The 26,341-nt window shown below is 40.9% G+C and overlaps 1 protein-coding gene across 1 annotated transcript in view; it reads left to right on the top strand.

Moving 5' to 3' along the window:
* Positions 1 to 1,480: 1,480 nt before the first annotated feature.
* Positions 1,481 to 26,341, top strand: part of GPRIN3 (GPRIN family member 3) — a 62,606-nt gene continuing 37,745 nt past the window's right edge. Inside the window, exon 1 of the mRNA XM_031688270.2 lies at positions 1,481 to 1,721. The gene's annotated coding sequence lies outside the window, so the exon portion shown is untranslated. The remainder of the gene's footprint in view (positions 1,722 to 26,341) is intronic.

The following is a 26,341-nucleotide window of genomic DNA, read 5'->3' as shown; positions in this document are numbered from 1 at the left end:
TGACTGTGTGATCTCAAGAACATCACTCTATCTTGGTTTCTTTCCCTGTAAAGTTAAATTACACTTGCCTTCCCGTGTTGTTATGAAGGCAGACAAAATTACTCATGTGAGTGCTTTGTAAACTGTTTCGTGTTATACAAATGTTAGGTGTAAAACTTTGACTTAGGGTTTTCTTAATAAAGGTGAGGACTGGAGTGAGGATATCCGTCCTTAAATATTACAGCATAACCACCCCAGTAGCAAACATGTTATTTCAGAGATGGCCTCCTGCAGGAATGGCCGTCTGGCACACTTGTTACAAACTTCCTTCCATCAACCAGATTGATATGGCTGATGAATGGCAGCATTCTTTGCCCAGGAGCCAAGAAACAGCCTTAGAACCCTTCTTAACCCGCCTTCAGGAAGTTGCTGTCTATCACCTAGAGCTGGCAGGAAAGAAGAAACTTACTTCAAGTCCCCAACTTTGACCAGCAGCATGGGCACCACCTGGGAGCTTGTTAGAAATGCAGATCCTCAGGCCCACCCCAGGCCTACTGGGTCAGAATCTACATTATAACAAGATCCCTGGATGAGTCCCGTGTGCTAGGTGAGAAGATATATTCTGCAGTATTTTGAATCCTACTTGTGCAGGTTACTACTGCACTCAAGCAAAGTGTTTAAATCATCGAAGTCTCAGTTTTCTCAATCAATGAAGTGGAGAATAGTACCCATCTCACTGGGTTGTTATGAGAATTACAGAGGCTGCATATAAGGCATTTTGCACAGTGCTTGCTAACAAATACTCAGTTACTAAGAGTTCTTTTCATTGTATCATTTGCACCATCTACAGCTGCTAACCATACTACGCATCCATTCAGTATTGCCGGAGCCGCTCGGCGTGGACGATTTCCAAAGCTATCCACGCCCATGGAGGGGAGGGGGCAGGAACACTGTCAGCAATGCCATCTCCAAATACGTAGGGTACAGTACATTTTGCAACATGTAGGCAACGTGGGGTGATCTCCTTGCTTTCAGACCTGGACTGCACGTGGCTTTATTAGAAACCGTCTGCTGAAGTCTAGACACAGCCATGGAGTCTGGTGACCTGTGGGAGGGAGCAAAGGCCAGAATTCCTGCTGAGTCGCTGTCGGTGCCAGCCCTACCTTAAGACCCTTCTTAACTTTCCATCTGCGGCCGGTCTCCTTGCTGCAGAACGGCGAACCGCCAGCCCCTGCCCAGCTGCCCCACCGGCTCGCGGCAGCGGCGCAGCAACCCCTTCCCGCGGGACGCGGCGGCTGGGCGGGGGCGCGGTGGGGGCGGAGCTCGGCGTCCCGCCGCCGCCGCCGCCGCCGCCGCCTGCGATTCTGCCGCCCCCTTCCTCGGATGCTCCGGCGGGGCAGCGTTGCCCGCGAGGACAGATGGGCGCATCCCCGGCCTGACGAGTGAGCAGTCGGGCACGTGAACTCCCACCTCCAGTTTGGCTCCGAGCCCGGCGGCGGTGGGGGCGGCCCCCGCGGTCTCCGCCCGGCTCCCGCGCGCCGCCTCTGCTCTTTGCATAGTAATTTCAGTTCCTGCTGGCACCCGGCTCGCTCCCGGAACAGGTCTGAAAAGGACCGCCGCTACGAGCCCGCCTGAGCCATCGGTGTGGCGCCGAGAGCCGCTGCTCGGGATATGCGACGGGAAGCCCCCGCCACAGCGCAGGCAGTGGCCGCGCCGCGCCGGGGAGAGCCGGGCAACAGCAGGTAGGCGACCGGCGGCCGCGGCAGGAGACGCCCCCCGCGCCACCGCTGCGCGGCGTCCCACCTCTGGGGGAGCCGGGCTTTGCGGTGTGCTCGGTACTGATGGGGGATGGATTCGGTCCCATATTTTGCCGGGTGACCCTTTTTGCCTGTTGCTCTTGCCCCCAACCCAGCCTGCGCTCCAGGAGGGACTGTCTTTCTCACAGGTGATGAATTTCTCGACAAGGTCATTGCTCCCTTAGGCTCTGGCTTGGCAGGTAAACGGGAGAAGACGCCTGCTGTTCTTGGGCGGGGGGATTTATAATCAGTCGGGTCTGCACACTATGAATATCCAAATAGGGTGTGTGTGTGTGTGCGTGTTGGCAATACTACACCGGCATTTTTCTCATTTTCCTACACTCATTCCCTTTAAGGTCAAAACACCATCAGAATATATAATATACATGCGTTTGTGTGCATGTGTGTATACACATGTTTACATATATACAGTTTTTTTTTCCAGGAGATGGGCGGAGAGAGAAGGGCAGGCAGAGGTTGATAAAGGGAATACCTGTTCAGTATCTAGAGGTGAACTTTGGAACCACATTATATCAGGTAGAGACTAGAGGCTATAAACGGTTCTTTGGAGATGGATTTTAGAAAAGAAATCACTGAAGAACACTGTCAACCAATACACATCACAGGTCTTCATGCTATCCAGACAGACCTACAAGATACAGGCAAAATTTCAGACGCAACAATCGACAGTGAAAAAAGGTGAAGAGAGGTACTTTCAACACCAGAAAGTGAATTTTGCCTGGTGGGAAGGCAGCAAAGCCCTGTCAGGTTTAAAGGGCTTTTTGGAGGGGGTATTGGGAGAAATCTCCGCTTAGGACGTAGGTAGTTCAAGGTTAAGATGATGTGAATGTCCAGAGAGCAGCATAGGCAGTGGGGAAAAGGCCACGGTTTGGAGGGGGAAGGGAGAAGCGGAGCTCTGAAGGTCCCCAAGCAGCAACCACCTTTTATTACGGTGTCCTCTTCTTCCTGTTAAAGCAGTACCTTGGATATGCTCCATCTAAAGATTTTTCACAGCACGTTTGTTAAAGATCCATTGGTCCATGTTTTCATTTTGTTTTTGCAAAAAAATCTGGGTCATGGTGGGACTGGAAAAAACTGAAGTGTTTACAACACCAGCAAGATTCGGAGTGAGAGTTGATTAAGGCTTCAGTTTCATGAAATATTTACACGTCTCTTGCGTGGGCTTTTGTTTGCTCTTGTTGGTGCTGCTGCATATTTTACTTCGATAATGCTTTGAGTGTACTTCTCCCGAATGTGCTTATTTTCCAGTTATAAACTATTCTTTCTTTTCCGTTGTGTTCGCCATTGGCCTGCCCTCTGTAACAACTGTGGGAATTAAGATCCATGAGTCACAGCAGAAAGAAGGAAATCTTCTCTGTTGCTATCTGCAAATGGCAAGAGTTTGTATGAGAGAATAGTCTTTTGAAATAGAATCATGGAGAAGATCATTCAAGATTTTTTTGTGCATTAATGGGGGGGCGGAATAGGTTGTTGATTCATAAACAGGAAAAAAATGATAATGGCCATTGCAAGTCTAGATGTTCTATCAGTGGAATTTACTTTGGAAACAGTGCAGAGGAACTCTTGGAGATCCTTGTAGAGTGTGCTTTGGTATGGTGAGGCTTCACCTAATCACTAACTGGTCATCTCTGAAATGATGAGGTCAAAATGGCAAGTGCATAGCTTCATATGGGAAACAGAGGACTGAGGCATGATGTGAATCAGAACCGTTTCATCTGGAGGTCAGGTTGGGTTCCAACAAGCAGTTTTAAAACCTAGGTGTTTTTTAATTGCATCAGTATGCTTGCCTAATACACTTTATTATTTGTCCCTGCAACATATCCTTGCTTGTGCCTCAAGTAAATGGAAAAGAATGTATTAGATGCAGCTATCCTTCGCCATGAATTTCCAGTCACAAAATCTGCAGCCTTTGGGGAAGCACTAAAATATTGGTCACAGAATCACAACATCATGAAAGCTTGGCTACAGAGAGTCAGGACACACAATTCTAGTTCCACATCACACACACTTTTTCAGGGGCAGCTGTTTCTGCCCTTTATGCACTCGCTTATTGATTCCTTTATGCCATCAACATATTTTTATCCTGAACTCTACATGGACCTAGACTGTGGAATGGGAGAGTCATAGCCTGAAAAACTTGGGAGGGAGGGAGGAAGAGCAGGTTAAGTGCTCTGATGGGGAGTGCACAGGGATCCAGGGAAGCCAGGTTGTGGGGGAGGAGAGGAGAGGACAGGGCAGGTCCCTGGGAACTGGTGAGGAACGAGTCTGATCAAGAGGAGAGAGAAGGGCATTCCTGGTATAGGGACCAAAATATACAGAGGCTCAGGAAGAACAAGTAGCTCCAGGTGGTTGAAAACCTGTGAGGAGATAAAGATGGAAAGGTGGGGACCAAAAAGGAAGTCGATCCATCCTCAAACTGAAGTCCAGAAGAGCTGCTAGCACATCTGGTCCATAAACCATTTGATCCAGATACGTTAGGTAAATACATTCATGCTGAGGCTCCATGTTGTTTACATTACCCAAGTTTGTATTTTTCAGATATTTCCAAAACCATGTTTACCTTAAATTACAAACGCCTGATGAAAAGGGAGGTGTGTCCTTGAGAAAGTCATAATTCTCTGGCCCTCAATTTCTTCATCCACAAAATCTCTACCACCTACTCTGCATATTGTGAAAATAAAAGAGAACGAGGGAATGGAGATTTGAGTCTTTTGACTTGTTGCAAATCTTATTTTTATGACAGCAGTGCTCAGGGCAAAAGCATGGAAATTCTGTCTATTCGAAGCACTGAATTATCCCAGATGATTCCAAAAAGCGAAGAAAGTAACTCAGAAAAAGTCAGAGCCCAAAGACCACAGATAATTATAAAATTATTTTTTTAAGGGAGAGAAATGCATACAGCAATCCCAGAGTAATCAACACGTGACCGTCCAGAACTGGTCACCACCCGTTGTGAGGTCCATTTCCTGGGCCTGATAGCACTTTTATATTTTAAAAATAAAATAGAACAAAATAGAATAGAAGGGTAAATAAGTACTGTTCTTGGAACTTTTAAATATATATTTATATGTGTATGCACACTGGCCTATTATAATATGTATATCTTATTATGTGTCATGTTTCAAAAAGTCTGAAAGCTACTGCTTTAAGTGATATAAAGAAGAGGTGCCCCAGTTTGCAGCCCCCGACAGTCAACTAGAGATCTAGTACACAGCATTTACACAATATTCTGAATAGCACAAGTGCCTTGAGAAAGGCAGGACATGATCACTTACCAGTAAGTTCATGACGGTAAAGTCAGAGGAGAGGGAGGTTCTTGGGGACTGTATTAGTCTAGAAAAAGGTCAAAGTGGAGGTGGGACTTGAGCTTGTTTATAAAAGATGGATGGATCTGGGGGGCAGTGAGGACGGGGTGGTGATATAGACAGAGGAAGTAAAGAAGGAGGTGAAGTAAGGAAGTTCTTTAAGAATCATTTAAAAAAGAAAAAAAATGAACAGTAAGTTGGAAGAGAATTACAGCAGAATTTCTGTTTAGACTAAAATGTTACTCAAGATTGTTATTTATTTCATATCTAAGATTTCCTTCCCTAATCCTGCTACTTTAAGAAAATCTAGGCAGAATGGTCATAACGTCAGTCAGTCACTAATCTGTTATTTCCTGCCGTCTTTTTATCTCTGTTGTGATGATTTCCTGGCTAAGCCTTGTTTCAAATGAATTTAGTGGTTAAACTGTTGAAATTAGGTGATATACCACATTGTAGCATGATTGTTTCATTCAGAACACAAGTATAGTCATTGGCACAGAGGGGCAAGGGTAACCTAAAGTGATTGTCATCAATGGAGCAGAGTCTTCTATTCTCTTCAACAAGTCTCCTTTCTTGGGTGCCGGGTAGGTGCAAAGCCCTGGGCTAGGCACTGGCGGCTCTGTGGAGATGAATCGGACCACTTGGTACTCATAACCCCAAAAGGAAGGGCAGAGCCTGCCAGATTTTCTGTTTCAGTTGCTTTATGACTTGCCCATCGTTTTAGGTAAATATTTAAATATGTGGGTATGCATTTTGAGAAATTAACATCCGAGTATTTTTCTGTAGCTAGGTAGTTATTTTGAAGAGATAGAATCAGAGAAGAAAGTCTTTACTTGTGTGTCTGAAAACTCGGTGACCTTCTTTTAGCTCTTGCTGTCTTTCCTAAGCAATAACACAATGTTATGATATGGATATCCCCTTGAATAAAGCTAGGTCTTTAACCAGAAGAACCAGTGCCAGTTAAAATAGAGACTACCATGTGCTTCAGTTAGTTGATTTAGAGTGCAATCAAATATGGAAATTAACTTTTTTGTAAAGAGGTCCTGGACTCCTCTTTCATCTTCTTTCTCCACATCAGAATGTGTAAATTGGTGATAATCTAACTGTTTTGCATGAGTCAAGTCTGGAATAATAAAACCGTTTAGAGTCTGCATTTGAATTGAAAAGACGTTTGTTGAATTTCTTGGGGGAAAACGTATATACTCTTACAATTCAGATTACTTACTGTCTTGAATGCCAGTGAGAAAAATGGTCACAGCTTTTTCTCTGGGCATACTGGAGTTGGCAATACAGTAACAGCTTTCTAATTTTTCATATTTGTAATTAGAGTGTGGGCTTTGAAGCTAGCAGCATAATTGAGGACCCGAATTATTATTTCCAGTCAATAATAACTGACCTTTAGCTGGGGGTTAAATGCTGTGACCTATTGAATCTGAATCTGAATCTATAGATGGGGCTGAGAAACCTCCATTCTCTAATGGTCCCAAAAGGATTTCAAGAGCCAGGTTTGGACACCATTGTTTAGTCCTGCCTTTATGTACCGGGAAGTAGGAAGATTACAGATGAGCCCCAGACAAGTTAATAAATTGTCCTAAATTGCTGTCAGAACTGGGGCGAAAATCTAGACCTCTTCTTCCCAATTCTCCACTAAGGGGAGAAGGAGCCAGACCTGAAGTCAGGGTCTGAAGAGCTCCTAAGTGGTCAGTCGGGGCAGGGAAATCAAATTCCTCCTGCAGTTCTTCCAGAATTGGGAGTCCATGCAGTGAGCCTTTCTAAATGACAATACAGTGATCTCCATCCCAAGGGTCTGATGAGGAAGAAAAATTGTAGGGATCAGCTGTGTGATCTGAGGTCAGGCACTTTCTTGGCCTTACACACTGGATTCAATTTTAAAATATTAATTCTTGGGTCCTAAACCCAGTGGATACCCAAGCCAATGCTAAGAAGATGGCTTTAGTCAGTAGTCACAGCCAGTGACACTTACAGAACCAAGCAAACTCTGAAAAGAGCTCGAGGCTAGAGAGTAAAACTCCAGTCACAGGATCCTCTAGGGACCTTGGTGCTGTTGCTAACTCAGTAATGGACAGCTGGACAGAGAGCTCCTGAGCTCCTGAAAAAAATCCCGTTTGCATCTACGAATTTTCTGGAGGGAAAGGCGTGGCAGAGAATCCCTTTTTTAAGCTGGAATTGCAACTGGTCCAACAAAGTGGGAGATCTGGTTGAGGGGGAATAGTCAGGGTGCTTTATGTGGATAGATTCTTGATTGCTTTTTCAGAATATTGATTTCTAAATAGCCTCAAATTAAAATAACCATAGTGTGTTTATAGGAGACTCTCCTCTCTCTTCATAATGTAAAACTTTGGGTAAATGAAATGCTTGAGGGAGTTAAGTATTTGTGTTCAGTATATTTTCTGCATAATCAGAGCATCTTTTTGTTTCAATTCTTGTTGATAGTTTTTCTAAAATCTAATAGCCTTTGCCTATGTGTCTGCCTTAATAAGGACAAGATGGCAAGAATCATCAGAATACAGAATTTTGCATTGCCTCTGGGTTTTTATTATGAATTACAGCTGTGGGACAGGGCTGCTGAATATAATATAAAAATTTTAAGTGGTTTTTTTTCACCCTGATGTGAATGTGCTGTCTCACTCTTAAAAATTCGTTGTTGTTCAAAAAAATGCAAAAGCTATTTGATTCATTGTGGGTTCCACTTTGTTGGACTTCGGTCTTTGCCTTTGCCATTACATCATTTTGGAATGCTTATTTCTTCATCTGAAATTAGTTTCCCAATCTTCTCAAAACATGGCTTAAAGTTCAATTATTTCAGCAAATTCTCCATGCTTTTTAAAGCCTGTTTCTAATTACTGTTTTATCCATGGCATGAATTTTTAATTTATCCCTCGTTATGTTGTTCTCTAAGCATACCTTTTTCTTTGAATCCTATAAATTATTTCTCCTTGAAATATGCAGGCAAAATTTGAAGTGACTAGAATTTTAATGCTAATGAGAATTTTAATCAGAGCTAAGGTTAATAAAAGGATGTACATTTCCCCCCTGCATCCTTGAATGAGTAAAAATTGCTTATGACAAACGGGTGTGGAGGATTGGTCTTGTTTTCATGTTGAACAAGTTCTGAAAGCAGTCAGCAAAAACCTGTCACTGTCAGGGTCAGAGGTGAAGCTCTGAGTGAATGAGTGAAAATGCCTGTGCATTCTCCTTTTGCATGGGGGATGATTTCTTGTCTACATATGTAGATTCCCAGAGCAGAAGAATCCTTTGCCATGAGCATCAGCGGGCCCCGGTGCATGTCACTTAAACTGCCCAGGAGGATGTATGTACCAGGTCAGAAATTGAAAACTGGCAGTCTGTGCGCCCAGCAGGAAAATCATGTTTTATTTGGCCCGCAGGTATTTATTTTTAATTAAGCCAATATTTAAAAATCAGAAGTTGGATTATAAAAAAATGAAACACCAACCCACATTCTCTAAGCCAGAGCTGAATAACAGTATATGCTTCCTCTTTATGACCCTTCAGTCCCCACTACTCCCTATTGTCTCTCCGACACGAGACTTCATGTAAGTCCCTTGTACTCCAGCAGCCTCACTTAATTGTGTTCGCCTCCTAAAAACCAGAAATACTGAGTTCACGAAGCCTGGACTAGGTGTTTTCTTGGTACCACTGTGCTCTGCAGTGTTTTGAGTGTCCTCATGAAGTTGGTGTGACTCTGCAAAGTAGAGAGATCATCATCCTGAATGTCAGTAATCCCCGTAAACTACAGCGACAGTCGAAAAAGTTTTCACCATCAAAATATGTAGACTCTGTGAAAAGGTAATGAGTACAAACTTAGTTGACCTGGTCTGTTAATAAGAGGAGAGTGAAAAGTTTTGTTTGCTTGCTTGCTTTATCCTGTACCACACGTTGCAAAAAAATACAACAAACAAAAAGTTTTAACAACTTTATTTATTCTTTAACTTGACCAATGACTACATTTCTACGTTGGGTTGCTTTACATATTTTTACATGCACCATATCTTTATTTGATGTACAGCTCTTCACATAAACACCAAACTTGCAGAGCCTCCTGATAGCCCAAAGCGTATCTCGATCTTTCAACCGATGGTGCATTCTATTTGGGAGGCCTGGCAGTGGAGGATAAACCATCAGGAGTGGTACCAACTCATATCCCAGTCTGTGGCTGTGTCTGCAGAGCTGAGAAAGGCGCATCTCGTGATGGAGCTGGCTGTGCCTCCAGCCCGTCGCCGCACAGAGCCAGCTTGCCGCGCAGCCTGGCCGCTGGCTTGTGCGCAAGTGCTCTGTTCATATGGCTAACAATGAGGTGACTGTCAGAGCGGATTTATTACTGTTGTAAATAAAGACAAATGCCCTTTGGAGATGATGAAATCTCCAAAATCTCTTTAGAGGCAAGTCTCTAAAGTAGAGAAAGCTCTTACCAGCTCTCTGGAATCTCTCAAACTTCCCCAACTCCCGCTGCTGCTCTCGTTCCTCCTGCACACCTCACTGCCTGCCACCCCCACACCGTGCCTCCCACCTCACTTCTAAAAACATCCTCGCACCTAATTATTAATCCTAAAGTGTCAGTGCTTTAGCAGATTCACTCCAAGAAGACAGCGCTGAGAATAGTATAGGAAGCCAACAGAGGACACGGTGCTGCAGCGACTCCGGGCTTTCTTGCGACAGAGTGTATTTCCTTATAGAATAATGTCCAAGTGTCTAAGGAGTAGGTGTCATGTCACCTGAAATGGACTAATACTATATAAATGACCAGAAGTGTTAAGATTCTTTAGGGATATAGTTAACTTTTTCTTTGTCATTTTAAGTAACTTAAATTTAGTTACACTGAAACTTGTATGCTCTTTTATGAAACTATTCTCCTTTTCCCCTGGTGGTTGTTGCGATGTTTAAAATGGTAATGATGGGTTTTTAAAGATCATCCCCCTGGGGTTTGTGGCTTTCGAGTGGTGCGTCCAAGATAAAAGTTAACAATCTGAGCTGCACTGGGTGGAGAACTTCTGCTCTGTGAATCACAGAAAAACATCCTCCAACTGGAAGCAGGATTTTATTTAGGAGATGAAGTAGAGCATGTGAGAGAGAGTTGGCAGAAGGCCCTGATTTAAGGAAGATGGATGCTTGGATCGTTTAATAAATTGGTGTTGAGTAGTTAATAGATATGTTGGACCCTGTGCTATGTGCTATGGATTCAATGTTGAATAAAACATAGTCTGAACTCTCAAATAATTCCCAGATGGCTGGACTAGATAAATTTATTCATAAATGAGGCTCAGCAAAGTTACAGCAGGCTCTCTTCCTGGTCAGGGTCTTGGGGAATTCCCCCAGCAGCTAACAACCAGGCTCCTTTCTCATCCCAGCCAGGCACCCCCATGCCTCCCTCATCCTTCCTTAGGCCCTAGAGATTCAGCTCAATTTCCGTCCCTTTTCACAGCTTCACCACCTGCTCGCCACACCTGGATTGCTTTTTTCCCAGCCAGGCCACCCTGAGAACTAGATGGGGCTTTCCCACTCTACCCCTCCTTCATGCCATCAAAAATAAAAACATAGACACATGCATTTTCACCTTTATTCAGCTGAAAACAACTAGGAAACAGAGGGTAGCAAGAGTAACCAAGATGGGGCAGATATAAGATTCAGAAATCGAAGTTTCTGCTGCTGGCTAGTCTGAATACTAGACGAAATTTCCTCCATGTGTGTATAGCAGAAACTCAGTGTAACTTCCTCCCCCCTCTTTTTTTCTATTCAAGAAAATATCTACAAATGCAAGTGAGATGACTGAGAGTGACATTATCATAGAAATGACTTTATTAGCAAGACTAGCATAGCTGACATTAGAGAAAACTGCTCTAAATTATTCTTTTAATAAATCCTTTGCTGTCATTGGAACTTTGTCATTGCTCATAAACAGTTTGTGATGCACTAGTGTATTTTAAGCCTGTTTAAAGGTTGTGGTTTTAGACTATTGCTTAGACTCTCAGGGATCACGTGTACCCTGCGGGAATGATCTTGAATCAGATCATTATTGGGGGATGCACCCATTTCAGGGTGCTGAAAATACCCCACTGTTTTCATAGCTGCTCGGTGAAATGCCCCATGTCTGTGTGCTGTCTTTTTCCCCCTAAGGCGGCACTCATCTCTTTTTCCTGGTTTCCCTCTCCAGGGTTAGGACCCTGGAAGTTCAGGTGATGATTCTTGTCTCTGCAAAGCCTAGTGAATGATTCCATCTCTGTGTACCCCCACCGGGAGGAGAACTTCCTTGCCTTGCTGTCCAGAGGGTAGTGGCCCCGGGGAAATAGGAGAAGGGGCAGGGGAGTGGTAACTGGACTACAGTACTAATGATGATGAGTGGAAAGATAACCAGACACATGAGGGAGGAGAAAGTAAAGCAGGGTAAATGGGAGCAAGAGACCAAAGGACCCACTCAGGCCACTTTGCCATCTTGGTTCCAGGGCATGAGAGAACCTAAAATGTTGCTCTTTTTCCGTCTGCTTTCCCCTGTGAGGGCGAGACGCGGGTTAACTACAGATCTGTATCATTAATGACCTCCAACTCTTCTGGAAACTTCATTCTCTAGGCTTCTCTGCCAAATTCATTTCTCCTTTAAACAAATCTATGAGGTTTGTACTATTATTTTCCCCCATTTTAAGGAGGAAGAAACAGATAACTTGCCCAACGTCCCTCTGGTAGTAATTGACTGAGCTGTGTCAGAGTCCAGAGTTGTCTAACGTTAAAAGCTTCACGCCTCACCGTTGTGCTTCATACACTGCAGTGTATGCACATTAGTAACATTAATCCCATGAACACTGGGTCAAAAGATGAAGAATAGGCAGGATTTACAGACTGTGTTTTCCTAACTCAGATTTCATTCTGTGTTGTTTAAAAAGCAAATGTGAAAAGCTTCTAAATCAGTGATAAGTCATCCTTTAAGCAAATAGGGTGAGTTCAAGGGCAAATGTTTTGGGTTAAAACGTTATAAGTCTTTGTATAGGTGGTAAAAAATTTCAAAACAAAACTTCTTCTCAAAATATCCAGGTGACACATATGTTCTACAAACAACATGTCTTTGTTTCTGGAAAGAAAAACCAAACACATTTCACAGTCACATGTACGCACACGTGCACGTACACACACCACATGTAACAAGAAAAACCAGGCGTGTGTCTGCGGTTAGCCTTACCTATGGACTTTGGACCTAGGAGCTATTTATAGAACTAGTGTTTCCGTGATTGCTGTTTTAATCATAGACATTCATTTACTTATGAAAGTGAGCAATTCCTTATTATAGCTTGCAGCTAAGTGTTCTGCTTGCAACTTGAAGGCTGAACAAAAGGTAATCAATGTACAGGAGGCCCATTGGAGACAAGTTCCTTCTTAAAACTCTATTTCTGAAAACAAACATATGTATGTGTATGACTGAACTATTATACTGTACCCCAGAAATTGACACAACATTGTAAACTGACTACTTCAGTTTAAAACAAAAAAACCCTATTGCTAATAAACTAATGGTGCTCGACAGGAGGATGAATATACATGTATTTGTCCATTTTGAACATGAAAATCCACTGATTGTTTTAAAGTCATGACTTCTGCCTTAATTTTTTGAAGTTCCTTAATAAGCAATTGATTTTTTTCCAGTTAAAAAAAAAAATAAAAGCAGTCCCCTACAGGCAATAGTCTTATTACTGGCCTCTTGTCATCAATCTGGAATGTCTTCACCACTTTGTATTGATTCAGAATCCAAACTTTGTGTTCCAGGGGGTGGCACAGTAGAAGACACAGCTTTTCAAAGTGCAGGAGCATTCAGTCAGTGACCTGTAAGATGATCTGAGGTAGTATACAGCTTTACTCTTTATTTAATAGTTATGAATTTATTTTAATATAAAAATACTTAAATTTTGAAGTATATATTTTAAAATATGCTATATGAAAAATATGTCACTGGCACATCAAGCCTGTGATTTTTACAGATGTCATTTCTTAGGGCTAGGCTAATATTTTTAACTAGTGCGTCCGTTATCGTCAGTTGAATGAGAAACATTAAGTGAAAAATAGTTTAGAAAAGTGGATAAGGCAAAAATCAGGGAAGAGGTTCACAGGTGTCATAGTGTGTGAAAGTGGTACAGGAAATCATGTCATTGCCCAAGGCACCTGAGGTTCTCTCTAGAAATGAGAAGCTCAGTCCAGAAAACCCTAAGATCAATTCTAGCTCTGATGTCCAATTTTATTTTTAACAGTCTTGCCATTTTTTTTTTCTTGAGCCTCTTTTCTGAATTTTAGATCTCTTCAGGCTTTTCTGGAACTTAGAGATCCCCTTCTTAGCCCCACCTCCCCGCCATCACCTCCAAACATTCATTATTTCCGCATGTGTTCGTGAAACAAACATTCTATGGAGAACTTACACACTAGGTAATGTGGGCACGCAAGAAAGCAACAGAATTCTATACCTCTGACTTCTGTTTTCAATGAGTCCGTGTCTTTGATTCCCATTGAAGTTAAAGCCCTTGAAAGCCCTGGACTTCTGCCATGATCTTTTTTTTTTTTGTGCTTCCTGAATGGCTGAGAGATCCTCAATGGAAAGTCCCTTCATTGATAAAAACACATTATCAAGGCTCATATTACAAATTTAAAACATGTGTTGTGCAAATCCTGAATGGGATTATACAAGAGAATGGATAAAAAGGCTTTCTACATTTCATAGCTAGAACGGTCTAAAGCTTAGGCCATTTTGAACACAAAGGGAGAAAAAATAGTACTTTCACGATTTTTGAGTCGAGGGCAATGCAGCTGGTCAGTTAGAAATTTTTCAGATCTGAATGAGATGAGGAATTTTAACACATCAGAATTTTTTTGTTTTTTATTTTTAACAGTTACATTGAGGGAGGAATTAAGTTTCAACGGTGTTTATTGGTTTTCTATATAATTTACCGCCCCCAATACACACACATGGTTAAGGTGTAACCATTATTATGATAATTTTTCTTGGGGAATTTGTCCTTGAGAAATGTCCGGAAAATGTTGTAAAGCACCTGAGTGTGGTGAGGAGAAACTGTCACAAGCATCCGTGTAATGTCAGTGGAGCTCTTTTATGCTTGCCAGCAATTCATAAGATTTTCTTATACTAGTAAAAAGGATATAGCTGTGGTTTCCTGTGGGAGTTTCTATGTAATAGTGAGAGAAGCAGCAGAGGATGCAGTTGGTTGTGGTTGTTTGTTCATGCACTCTGCTCTTTTCTTTTCTGTAAAAAACAGGAAGCTGAAGTTTGTCCTTTACTCAGTTCGATTGGTGTTTGGTAAGGACATATCTGTGTGCAGTCACTGTGGGAGGATATAAAGATGAAAAATGCATCCTTGCCTTTAAAGACTGTAAAGTCTTAGTGAGAAGAAACAGTAAGAAAGTTGAAGCACTCATGGTAGTATTTTCTACTTTCAGTGCACATGCATTGTGATAAAAATGGATTAATTGAAATTGTTTCCCAAATTTTAATGTTTTACCATGATAGATAGAACTTTCCAAGTGTCACATTGAAACATATTTTGAAGAAACAGCTAGTTAGCACAGGTGGCTTTTCACTTTAGTAATTGCACCAAAGTTCAAATTAGTTTTGTTAGCTTTTCTGTATTCTCTGGTGATGGACTAAATTCCTAATTCCCCAGCCCAGGAATTTTGAGAAGAATTGGGCAAAAGAGCATATTCCAAGTCCCTTTCTCAAAGACAAGGTAAAATAAAATGATGTATGTAGGCTTAATAAATCAATACTTTTGCATTTGACACTATCATAAATTTCAAGAAAAGAAAGCCATGCACAAAAAGAACACTTGCAGCTAAGTATATATTCTGAATAGAAATGATTTAATGGAAACTACATCAGTTAGGAAAACAGAACCACTATGGTGATATGGAATAATGGATTTATTATAAATTTTAGACCTTACATAATTATGGGAGCTTATAAAAAAGTTCATGAGAAGTGGTTGCTTTTGCATCTGGTATTGAATTTGAAGTCATCATAGGTTAGCAGAGCTGGCAGTGGAAAGAAAAGCTGGATGTGAAGTGGAGCTGAGCCAGGACAGACTGGAACCTGCGAGACCGCTGGATTCCTGTCTCCTCCAACCTCAGTGACCTGGGAGAACCGTGGAGGGAGCTGGCTCTCTGCACCGTAAAGCTGTTCGTGCACCTGGCCTAGAAGGTGAAGATGGGAGGGAATCTGGTGGGAGGCAAAGGGCCACAGCCTTTCTGCTGCCTGACATCACCAGGTGGGCAGGGAGACCAGCACCCAAAGCCCTTCTGGGCATCATAACACTGCTGCTTCATTTCCGCCTTCCAGTCCTCACCTGGATTTCCCTTATAGCCAGCTGTAACGAGGAACCGTTTGGAGAAGGGAATTCTGGGAATGGATATCCGCCTGCACTAAATTGACAGTACAAAACCATTGCAGGAACTGCCCAACAGAAACAGAAATGTCTAGGATCAGAAAGTCCCTTGTTTTGAGTTCTGCAAGAATCCTTTCTGCTGAAGGGCTCAGAATCCAGGCTGCTCATGGATTATGTTTAAGACATTTCTTGCTATAGATTTACACAGATTTTCCTCTATATTCAACTATAAGTCGTTGGTTGATTTCCACTCAAAAACTAAAGCTTCTAAAGGAGTATCTGCTGAAAAGTTCCAAGATTCATGCCATTCAAGCCACTGAGATCATCTCTTCAGTATATATATATCATCTTGCAATATAAAAGTTAATGAGATTAACTCGGCACATGGCTGGGTGATGTAACAATGAACATATTTTCTGCCACAATAGATTCCAAACTCCATTTTTAGATTTCCGTAGGTGCTCCAGAAGATTCGTATAATGTAATGGTACAGAAAAGCAAAAAATTCATTTAGACAGGAGCTGCCTTCCCGATGTTTCTTTTACTTACTTATTTTTTGTTTTGTTTTGAGATACTTGTGCTTGTAAGGATGTATGCATATGAAGTGGTGAACTTATTCATGGTGGAAGCAGTCAACCAGCTGCTGCTGTAGCCAGAATTCCTGCAGAGACTGGGATATTGGCCCACAGAGCTTCCAAGTCTCACTCCATTTTTGAGATTCTTTGAATCTTTATCAGTGACTCGCAACCTCTTTTTTTGCCCCAACTCACTTGGTAAATAATGTTTACAGGTGGGTCCCCCTTTTCATTCCAACTTTTTCTCTTTTACCTAAAAAAAGCACATTAAAATGCAAGGAAGTGATCGACTTTATAAAATACAGTATAAGTAAATAATCCATTATCTCTTACTTAAGTACTGAGAAGAAAAATCTTGTCTTCATATGGGCACAAGAAATCTGTGACTCAATCTATCTCAGCTATATTTCAGCTATATTTCACCATCCCAACCATATTCTCTAATTTACTGCTTAATAAAGCAAGAAAACAGAAATCTATAATTTACCCAAATACCCACAAAAGTAAATAAAAATGGAAATATCCATGAAAAGGGAGGAAAATGCATTAAAATTCCTTTGGTATACAACAACTGATGAAATTAGGCAATACTCTATTACGTTTTGGATGCATTAGTTTATCACTGTGTGTATTGATCTAAGCTGATGATATAGACACATTTATTTCAGCAGCATGTGTTATTTGCCTGTTGTTGCAAATCTCTGCACTTGGGTTGGGTGACCATGCATCATATATACAAAGATGGCTAAGATTTACATATCTACTCACAAATGAACCTGTAATCTAGTGGGAGAGAGAAAACTGAGATCCAAGTGAAGAGAGAGGAGGAAGTGTTGAATGTGGGCTTAATAATATTATGGTTCTAAAAAGGTGAATTTTAAAATTCTCTTCTACACTATACATCTAGAATGACAAAGACAAAACAAAAATAAAAAACTGACAATAATAAGTGTTGACGAGGATGTGAAGCAACTGGACGTCTCATATGGTGCCAGTGGGAATACAAAATGTACAGGTACTATGGAAAAATATTTTGGCAGGTACTTATTAAGTTAAACATCCACTTACCATATGACCTGGCAATTCCACTCCTATTTACTTAAGTGAAATAAGAACCTATGGTAACACAAAGACCCATTTAGAGTGGCTTTATTTATAACCACTAAAAACAGGAGATACCAAAAATATCCCTCGACTAGAGAATGAATAAGCAAACAGTGGCATACCTGCACAATAGAATACTACCCAACCATGGAAAGGAACAAATGATCGATACACACAACGATGCAGATGAATTTCAAATATATTATGCCAAGTAAAGAAACCAGCCCGAAACAGCGCTGTGCTTTTATCTTTACATGACACTCTGGAGAAAGCAAAACCAGGAGTGGTTCAGAGTCGGGGAGAGTTTGGCTATAAAAGAATAGCCAATCCCAAGGAACTTCTTTGGGGGATAACAGGGCTGTTTTGCATCTTGATTGTGGTGGTGGTGATATGACTATACATTTGTCAGAACTCATAGAACTGTATACCAAAAAAGGTAAATATTACTGTACGTGAATTTTTTTAATTCTTAAAAAATAAATTTAGCTTTGAATCATAGTCCAGAGTTTAGCATCCTCCTGGCTCCGAGATGAGAAAAGCAGGCCATATGGAGAAGATGCTAATCCTATTCTCTGTTTATTGACACAGAAAAATGTGCAAACTGAACAGATTTGTGCTCCGTTGTCCAGAAATCTTGGGTTAGTTTAGATCTCAAAACTCTCTTTAAATGGATAGAGGCAAGTATCATGGGACCCTGAATATCATCTGACAGTTCTGTCACCTAAAATGATGTTATTTTGACCATATGGTGGATGTGTGTGAGGGTAGTGTGAGTTTGCTGTGCCGTCTACTGTCTGTGTGTGAGTGGGGTGGGCCGCCCTCCCTCCCTGACCTCATATTCAGACTCTGAAAGTAATTGTTTACTGCAATATTGTTGAGGTCTTATAACATGAGAAGCGCTGTACTACGTGTGTGAGTGCTAATGTTGAGCTACTTAGAGTCTCTGTCAGAAACGGAGCTTACAACCTCGGGTGAGAGATAGGACATGTGACTCAATGACGGTAACTCAATCAGTTTATGATAAATCCTATAATAGAGGTTTTCTCACTGTACTATGACTGCTGAGAGGCGGAAGCTATCACTTCCTGCCAGGAACATCAGGAAAGGTTTATTTTGTGAAGACTGTGGCATTTGTCCTGAACTTTAAGATTCTTAGTTCCTAAGCTCTGAGAGATGCATTCTTTCTGTCTTACAGACTGGTTTTCCCCCATCTCTCATCTTGTCCCTGTTACACATTGATGCATCCTTGTTTTGGAAATAATTAGCAAAAGAAAGAAAAGATAGACCATTTTCAAAGGCAGAGAACACACTGCAGGGTGACGTGGTCTGAGCACAGGAAGGCAGGCAAATGCTTAAGCATGTTTGAGAAACTGAGTTGTTCAGTTTGGCTGGAGTTTAGGGGGCTTGTGGGAAGCAATGTTCCAAAATTCTGTTGAAATCAAACTGGAGGTGTTCTTCAGTGCCACGTTAAGTAATTTGAACATTTTTCAGGAGAGGAAGCCACTGAAGGATTTTGAGCTGAGAGTGATGTGATCAGTCTGTGTTTTAAAATGATGTTACTTGACGGTAATCATGAGACAGGGAGCATTAGTGAAGATATTAGCAGTGTTGGAGCAAAGCAGAGAGACCGTGTCTGAGGCACCTGCGCCAGCTCAGGCATGACTGGGAGAAGGCAGTGGTTGGAAGATCAGACCTGGAAAACAAGGGTCAGAAGCCCCGGGATCAAATCCTAACTCTGCTTCTAAGCTGTGGGACAAATCACATAAGCTTCTGAAGCCTCAGTCTTTGTATCCATGAGGTTAATTTGGAAATTATAAGAAAGAATATCTGTGGAAGCTTTGTATATCTTAAAACAGCTGTGTAAATGTGAGAGGTATTGTTATTTGAGTCTCAGTTATCAGAAAGAAAGCTGCAAATATTCCTGGCAGAGATGTGACAGGAATTGACTGTATGATTAGAGGGAATGAGCGAGCAGAAGCTGTCAAGAGTCACTCCAGGACTTTAAGCCAGACGTGGCTGGGGGACCATTGGTGCCATGAACAGAAACAGTTATCAGGCGGGAAAGTTCGTGTTGGCAGAATGATGTTGAATCCTGTGTTGGATGTTGAGTTTGGGTTACTGGCATGACGTGCAGGTCCACGGTTATAAAATGGAGGAGGACAGGAACGTGAAGGGGAAGTGGTGCCTGAAATACAGCCATTAGATCAGCACCATTAGATATCCTAAGTGTCAAAGAGATTTCCAAGGACATGGTCGACAAGGAAGAGTGTCAGGCAGATGGGGTCAGTGGTGAAAACCATGCCCAGGAGTTCAAGGCAGATGAGGAATAAAATTCAGTTTCCTCATTTTAAAATTGAGAAAAGAATACCTTCCTTGATGGCTTGTGGAGAATAAACAAGAGACAGTACCTCGTGCAATATCTTATACATCATAGGCTTTAAAATAGGAGATATTATTAGTATTGCTATGGGAAGTTAATTCTCATTTTCAATATCCTTTGGGAATGTTTAAAAATGTAACTCAGACCTCGTGATTTTTGTATGTATATGATGTTCCTTTTGAAAAAAAGTAAATCACAGGCTAAATTTGCTGTGTAATGTCTCCCTTTAAAGGGTAAAACCTAGTTCCATCCCAGTTTAAGAAGAGCTCTGTACTGTTCTGACAGGAGCATATTGTTTTTCAGTAACTCTCGTGACAGTACTGTGTGAAAAAAGAACAAATTTCTCCCATCCCTGCTGAGGTTAAATCACAGCAAAGGTACACAGGGTAAGAAGACCTTGCTCATCTGTTTCCCTCTGTCCTCATGTGGAACATATCTTTTATATGGAATTAATCATAAATTTCAGTCCGACGGTGAAAATATAAACTTAGTTGACCCAGAAAATCAGTAGTGAAGGGGAAAAAATTAAAAGAATATTGGTTTGATATGCACACTTTTACACTGTCTTCTGAATAAACAACCAGGACAGCACAGAACAATCATCAAGCCTATTTGTGCCACGTTGATGATTTTTAAAATTTTTATCTAAGGAGGCTGAGCATCTCTGCTTTGATTCAGGTGAAAGCCAGTTTGCTTTTCAAACAGAAAAAAAGCAAAAAAACAAAAACAAAAAAAACCCTCTCTTCCAGAATCACATCTTGTGTCTCATCTCAAATCAGCCACTTTGAAAATGTATGCAATTAAGGAGACATAGTGAGAAAGCAGAAAAGGCTTAGGGACATCTGCAGTTACTTTGGGGAAAACCATCCATGGCAAGGAGCAGGATTCTGTGATCTTTCAGGACCCCTGTGCGTCTGAAATTCAACAGCACATTATTCCATGTGTTATGGCAGAATTGGAAGACCCTGAACTCACCTCTTCCCATGGTCACACCAAAGTTACAGCTACTTATAGAGTAACCGTGTATGAAAACAACCTGAAGACTAGCAGAAAAGTTTTTTTCACAACTAAAGCCACAAAGAAAGAACCATAGCAATTCAGGTAGAAGGGGTGGACACACAGTGTAGCCAGGACTCACACCCCTGGACTGACAACCCACAAATGGGAGGAATATCCAATCACAGAGGTCCTCCCCAGATTGTGTAGTACTTTTTTTAGTGAAAAAAATCTGCATGTCAGTGAGCTCAAGCAGTTCAAGCCCATGTTGTTCAAGAGTCAACTGAATATACAATGGAATATTAGTCAGCTATGAAAAATGAGATATTGCCATTTTCAACAACACTGATAGATCTAAAGGGTATTATGCTAAGTGAAAAAAGTCAGAGAAAGACCAGTACCATATGATCTCCATTATATGTGGGAGTCTAAAAACCAAAACAAACAAATAAAACAAAATGAAAACAGACTCATAGATACAGAGAACAAATGAGTGGTCGCTAGAGGGGAGGGGTTGACGGGTGTGAAATAGGCTAAAGGGATTAAAAGGTACAAACCTCCAGCTATAAAATAAGTGAGCCACAGGGATGTAATACACAGCATAAGAAATATGGTCAATAATATTGTAATAACTTTGGGAACAGATGGTTAGTAGACTTCTGATCATTTTATAGTGTATGCAAATGTCAAATCCCTGTGTCGTACACCTGGAACTAACATAATATTGTATGTCGACTATATGTTAATTTAAAAAAATTGTGGGGACTCTCAAGGGAATTGATAACACCTTTTTTTGGTCATCATTTGATATAAGTTCACTGGCCCAACACTGAAACCAAAGCAAATTATCTTCTGTATTTCTAGTAATCAGCAAAAATCAGTATTATCATATAATCAGCCCATTAGTCTTTCTTAACTTTAGGATTTGTTGGGATTTTCTTAATATTCAAGAACATTTCTAAATACATGCATTTCTTTCTTCTCTTTCATTCCACATTTTAGTTAATGGAATCTTTTTTTTTAACTTCTTTCCAAGTATAGAACTTTGAAATAATTTCTGAAATAAAACTTAATTTCTTAACCTGACATAATAGACTTGGGCCTAGAGCTATGTTTCCTAGTGAATATTCCAAACCCATACCCCGTTTACACACCACTCACAGCTCTCCTCCTTCATAGACTCTTAAGGTCCAGGCACAATGGACTGCAGTAGGTCTATAATTTCCTGTCTTTTTTTTCTTAATTAAAACAATTGGAGGGGAGGGGTGTAACTAGGTTTATTCTTTTAAATTTGTTTTCTGTAACAGAGGTACTGGGGATTGGACCCAGGACCTCGTGCACGCTAAGCACGCCCTCTACCGCTGAGCTATGCCCTCCCCCAGTTCCTATCTTTGCTCTGCCCCCAAATCTGCCCCCAAATCTGAGCTCTGCCTCCAAATCTGAGCTTTAAAAGCCCAACTCAAATCTTTACTCTCTGCTTGAGATAGTACACAGTCCAGTTTAGTCAGTTTAGATGTATTAGCCACAGTAGACTAACTTCTAATAACGTATAACCCCAAAACATCAAGGCTTAAGGAAATAACATTGTATATATTTTTAAAAATCTTTACCAACACTTCCAAAAAGCCTTTGAAGTTCACTCTCACGTTCACTGGACATTTGCCCTCCTGTGCTCCATAGTACTTTACATGCCTAGCACAAGCGTTGATTTTAGGGTAAACTGCCCTAAAATGTTCTGATTTCGGATCATATCAGCCAGCTTTTTAATATCTTTATAAAGCCCCTTCAAAACTTAGCATGGTGCTCTACACATAGGAATCCTCAATAAATGTTTATTGAATTCAGTTGTTTTGCATTGAGTTTGGTGCTGAACTCTTCAGGAATTTGAGACTGAGTGATAGATCTTGAAAAATCATTTGTTTTGTATGTGTTTTTGTGATACGGTTCTACCTTTTAAATCTTTGTAAGATTAACAGTTGGATTTTTTTAAAGTGACTTTACTGTATCTAAGATATTTATTATATTTAAGGTATCTTTCATTAGTGAGATAAAGCACATCTTTCCTTGTCAGTACTTGGTGATATTTTTTCCTTGAGGTTTTTGTTTTCTTCTCATTCTGAAATCCCGGAACCAATGACAAGCAATAAAATACATACAGGAAATTAATGTATAAGAAGAGATGTACATAGGAAATGGAAATACATTGAAATTGGAGTCACATTTTTAAAACATGAAAAAAAGACAAAAGACCTGTAGTATTTTTTTCGAGTCAGCTTTCCGAATATGAGGTAGATTGTCAGATGAAAAGAAAGTACATCTGATGTGATAAAGACAGAATATGGGAAGGCACCAATGGAAGGTGAATTTGCCTGAATGAGAACTATCAAAGCTGCTCTGAGGCCAGCCCCAGACAGAACATGAGGAATCAAAAAGTTGGGGATCATCATTATACAGCAGTTATAATGAGCATCACTGACCCGATGCTATCGTCTGTACAGCTTTAACAAGGTGATCATCAAAAGGCATACTTTTGTTGAAGCACATTGGGCTTTTGAAATGAACATTTTTATATTTTGCAAATTGATGTTCTTCCTGACTTCCTTCCTTCACTGCGCTTGTTAGAACATTCAGAGAATATGACAGCTACTCAAGCACTGTGTCCTCTTAATTTTTATGTATTTATACATAAGGAAAATGTATTACTTCTGTTCAAAAAGAATTAGTGTGAATGAGCAAGCTCTACAAAAAGGAAAATGTCTAAAAGTTAAGAAAAAAGATGCTTTGCAAAAAAAATGGGCGAGAGCTGAAAATATAAATAACTTGCTGAAGTCAAGCTAGAAAAATGATTAGTCTACGTGGAAAACTAGCATATGATTTCTTTTTTCCACTGAGGATAAATTACACAGTTGGAGCAGCAGAGTTATAGATTTAGGTGAAGAGTGGACCTTCTAGGAAGCCACTTGTTCATAGTAATCCCTGCCCAAATACCAGGTCTTCTGCCGGTTCTTGGATACACTGATTTACTTCATGTGCCTTTTCCCCATCAGTTTATGTACAGGTGAATCTTGAGTGATTTCTTTGAGGAATAGTTATGGAGAAAGGACATAGTGCAATTTGAGAAAGGCAAAAAGAAGTGAATTGGGGATGGCAGAGTAAAGAACGGAGATCTTTGCAGTGCAGCCTGAGGTTGCCATCACATTTTCAGAATTTAAATGTCCAGTTATGGACCATGATCTTGAGGTTATTCTGTGATTATGGAGTATATGGAGGAAAGGCACAGTGGACTTGGAAGGTCACCTGGCAGTGAGTGTATACTAGCCAGAAAGTACACGTCATTCTGCTGTTACTAACTAGTGCCACCTCTGCAGCTGCTGCTGTTCCATGTGGTGGATGCTCTTTCCAACCCTATGTTCTGTGTTATTAGCCTCAGGCACTGAAGAGTTGAAGTAATTTACCTGAGGCCACACCGTTCATAACTGGCAACTGGGTGTGAATCAAAATCTTCTGACTCTAGAAACACAGTCTTCGCAACCAGGTTAATATAACCCCTTACACAGAGAAATGTTTCCCAAAGGCAAGGGACATAGTGCCTCTGAACTGCTGGTGGTTCTCTGATGTGTCGTTTCCAGTCTCCTGCCTCTGCGCATGCTGTTTCCTTTGCCTTGTGTGACCTTTTTCCATCTGTTATTTCCTTCACATGGCTAACTCGTCATCTTTCAGGTCTCAGCTCAGAAGTCATCCTGCTTAGCAAAGCTTTCCAGAACTCTCTTCAAGGTGGGTGGGGTTCCTTCCCTCACAGACTTCTGTGGTACCCTGTGAGTACATCCATCATCACATTTACCATAGCATCCTGTTACCTTTCTGCCTCCTCTTGAAACCTGGGATGCTCCCGCTATCTCATCCTGCACATCCAGTCAGTCATGGTGCATAGGAGATCTCACCTCTCCAGTATTTCTAGATTTATCCCTTCCTCTCTATTTCTGTGACCACTGCCCTGGTTCTCTCGGTACCTCCTGTAGTCACCTTCTGAGAGGTCCTTCTGCCTCCAGTCTCCACACACCTACTTGGTCAAGCCCTTACTGACTGCCTGTGACCTGGGGAAGGGCCATACCAGGCTCCGCACAGTCTTGCTTTCTCTCTGTTTGGCCTCATCTCTTGACAGATGGCTGCTTTGTACTATCGGCCTTGCACCTGGAGCTCCAGCTGCGCTCAACTACAGTTGTTCCAGCCCCGCCCCACCCTCAACCACTTCTCCCAGCCGGCTGTCTCTCACTTCTGTACCTCTGTCCACATGTTGTTCACGTGCACATGAAATGCCATCTCCCCTTCACTGGTAACTCCTGCTCAACTTTTTTTTTTTTATTGAAATATAGTTGATTTACAGTATTGTATTAGTTTCAGGTATACGACATAATGATTCAGTATTGTTATAGATTATACTCCATTGAAAGTTATTGTAAGATAATGGCTATAATTCCCTGTGCTGTACAATATATCCTTGCTGCTTATCTATTTTATACATAATAGTTTGTGTCTCAATCCCATACCCCTAATTTACCCTCCTCCCTATCCTCTCCCTTCTGGTGGCCCATTTGTTTTCCATATCTGTACGTCTGTTTCTGTTTTGCTACTCACATTAGTTTGTTTTATTTTTTTAGATTCCACATAAAAGTGGTGTCATACAGTATTTGTCTTTTTCTATCTGACTTATTTCACTCAGCATAATATTCTCTAAGTTCATCCACGTTGCTACAAATGGCAAAATTCCATTCCTTTTTATGGCTGAATAGTGTTCCATTATATATATATATATATATATATATATACACACACACACACACACACACACACACACACACACACACACACACACACACCATGTTTTCTTTATCCAATCAGCTGTTGATGAATACTTGGGTTGCTTCCATATCTTCACTATTGTAACTAGTACTGCTGTGAACATTGGGGTACATGTATCTTTTTGAATTCGTGTTTTTGTTTTTTAGAGATATATACCCAGGGTGGAATTGCAGGATCATGTGGTAGCTCTATTTTAGTTTTCTGAGGAACCTCCGTTCTGTCTTCCTATGATTGCTGCATCAATTTACATTCCCACCAATAGTGCACAAGAGTTCCCTTTTCTCCACATCTTCACCAACATTTGTTTTTTGTGGACTTTTTGATGATGCAGACTTTCTGACATGAGGTGATGCCTCATTGTGGGTTTTTTTTGCATTTCTCTGATAATTAGTGATATTGAACACCTTTTCACGTGCCTCTTAGTCATCTATATGTCTCCTTTGGAAAAATATCTTTTGAGGTCTTCTGTCTATTTTTTCATTGGATTGTTTGGTTTTTTTGATGTTGAATTGTATGAGCTGTTTATGCAATTTGCATATTAACCTCTTATGGGTGATATCATTGGCAAATATTTTGTCCCATTCTATAGGTTGTCTTTTTGTTTTGTTGATAGTTTCCTTTGTTGTGCAAAAACTTTAAAGTTTAATTAGGTCCCATTTGTTTATTTTTGCTTTTATTTATTTAGCCTTGGAAAGACCGAACCAAAAATAAATTACTATGATTTATGCTAAAGAGTGTTCTGCTTCTGTTCTTCTTTAGGAGTTTTATAGTTTCTGCCCTTACATTTAGATCTTTAGTCCATTTTGAGTTTATTTTTGTATATAGTGTGAGAAAATGTTCTAATTTCATTGTTTTACGTATAGCTGTCCAGTTTACCCAACACCATTTATTGAAGAGCCTGTCTTTCCTCTGTGGTATATTC

This window comes from Vicugna pacos, chromosome 2, assembly GCF_048564905.1.
Source record: "Vicugna pacos chromosome 2, VicPac4, whole genome shotgun sequence".
Taxonomy (NCBI): domain Eukaryota; kingdom Metazoa; phylum Chordata; class Mammalia; order Artiodactyla; family Camelidae; genus Vicugna; species Vicugna pacos.
Note: the sequence above shows the minus strand (reverse complement) of the source record. Positions and strands in the feature narration are given on the sequence as shown.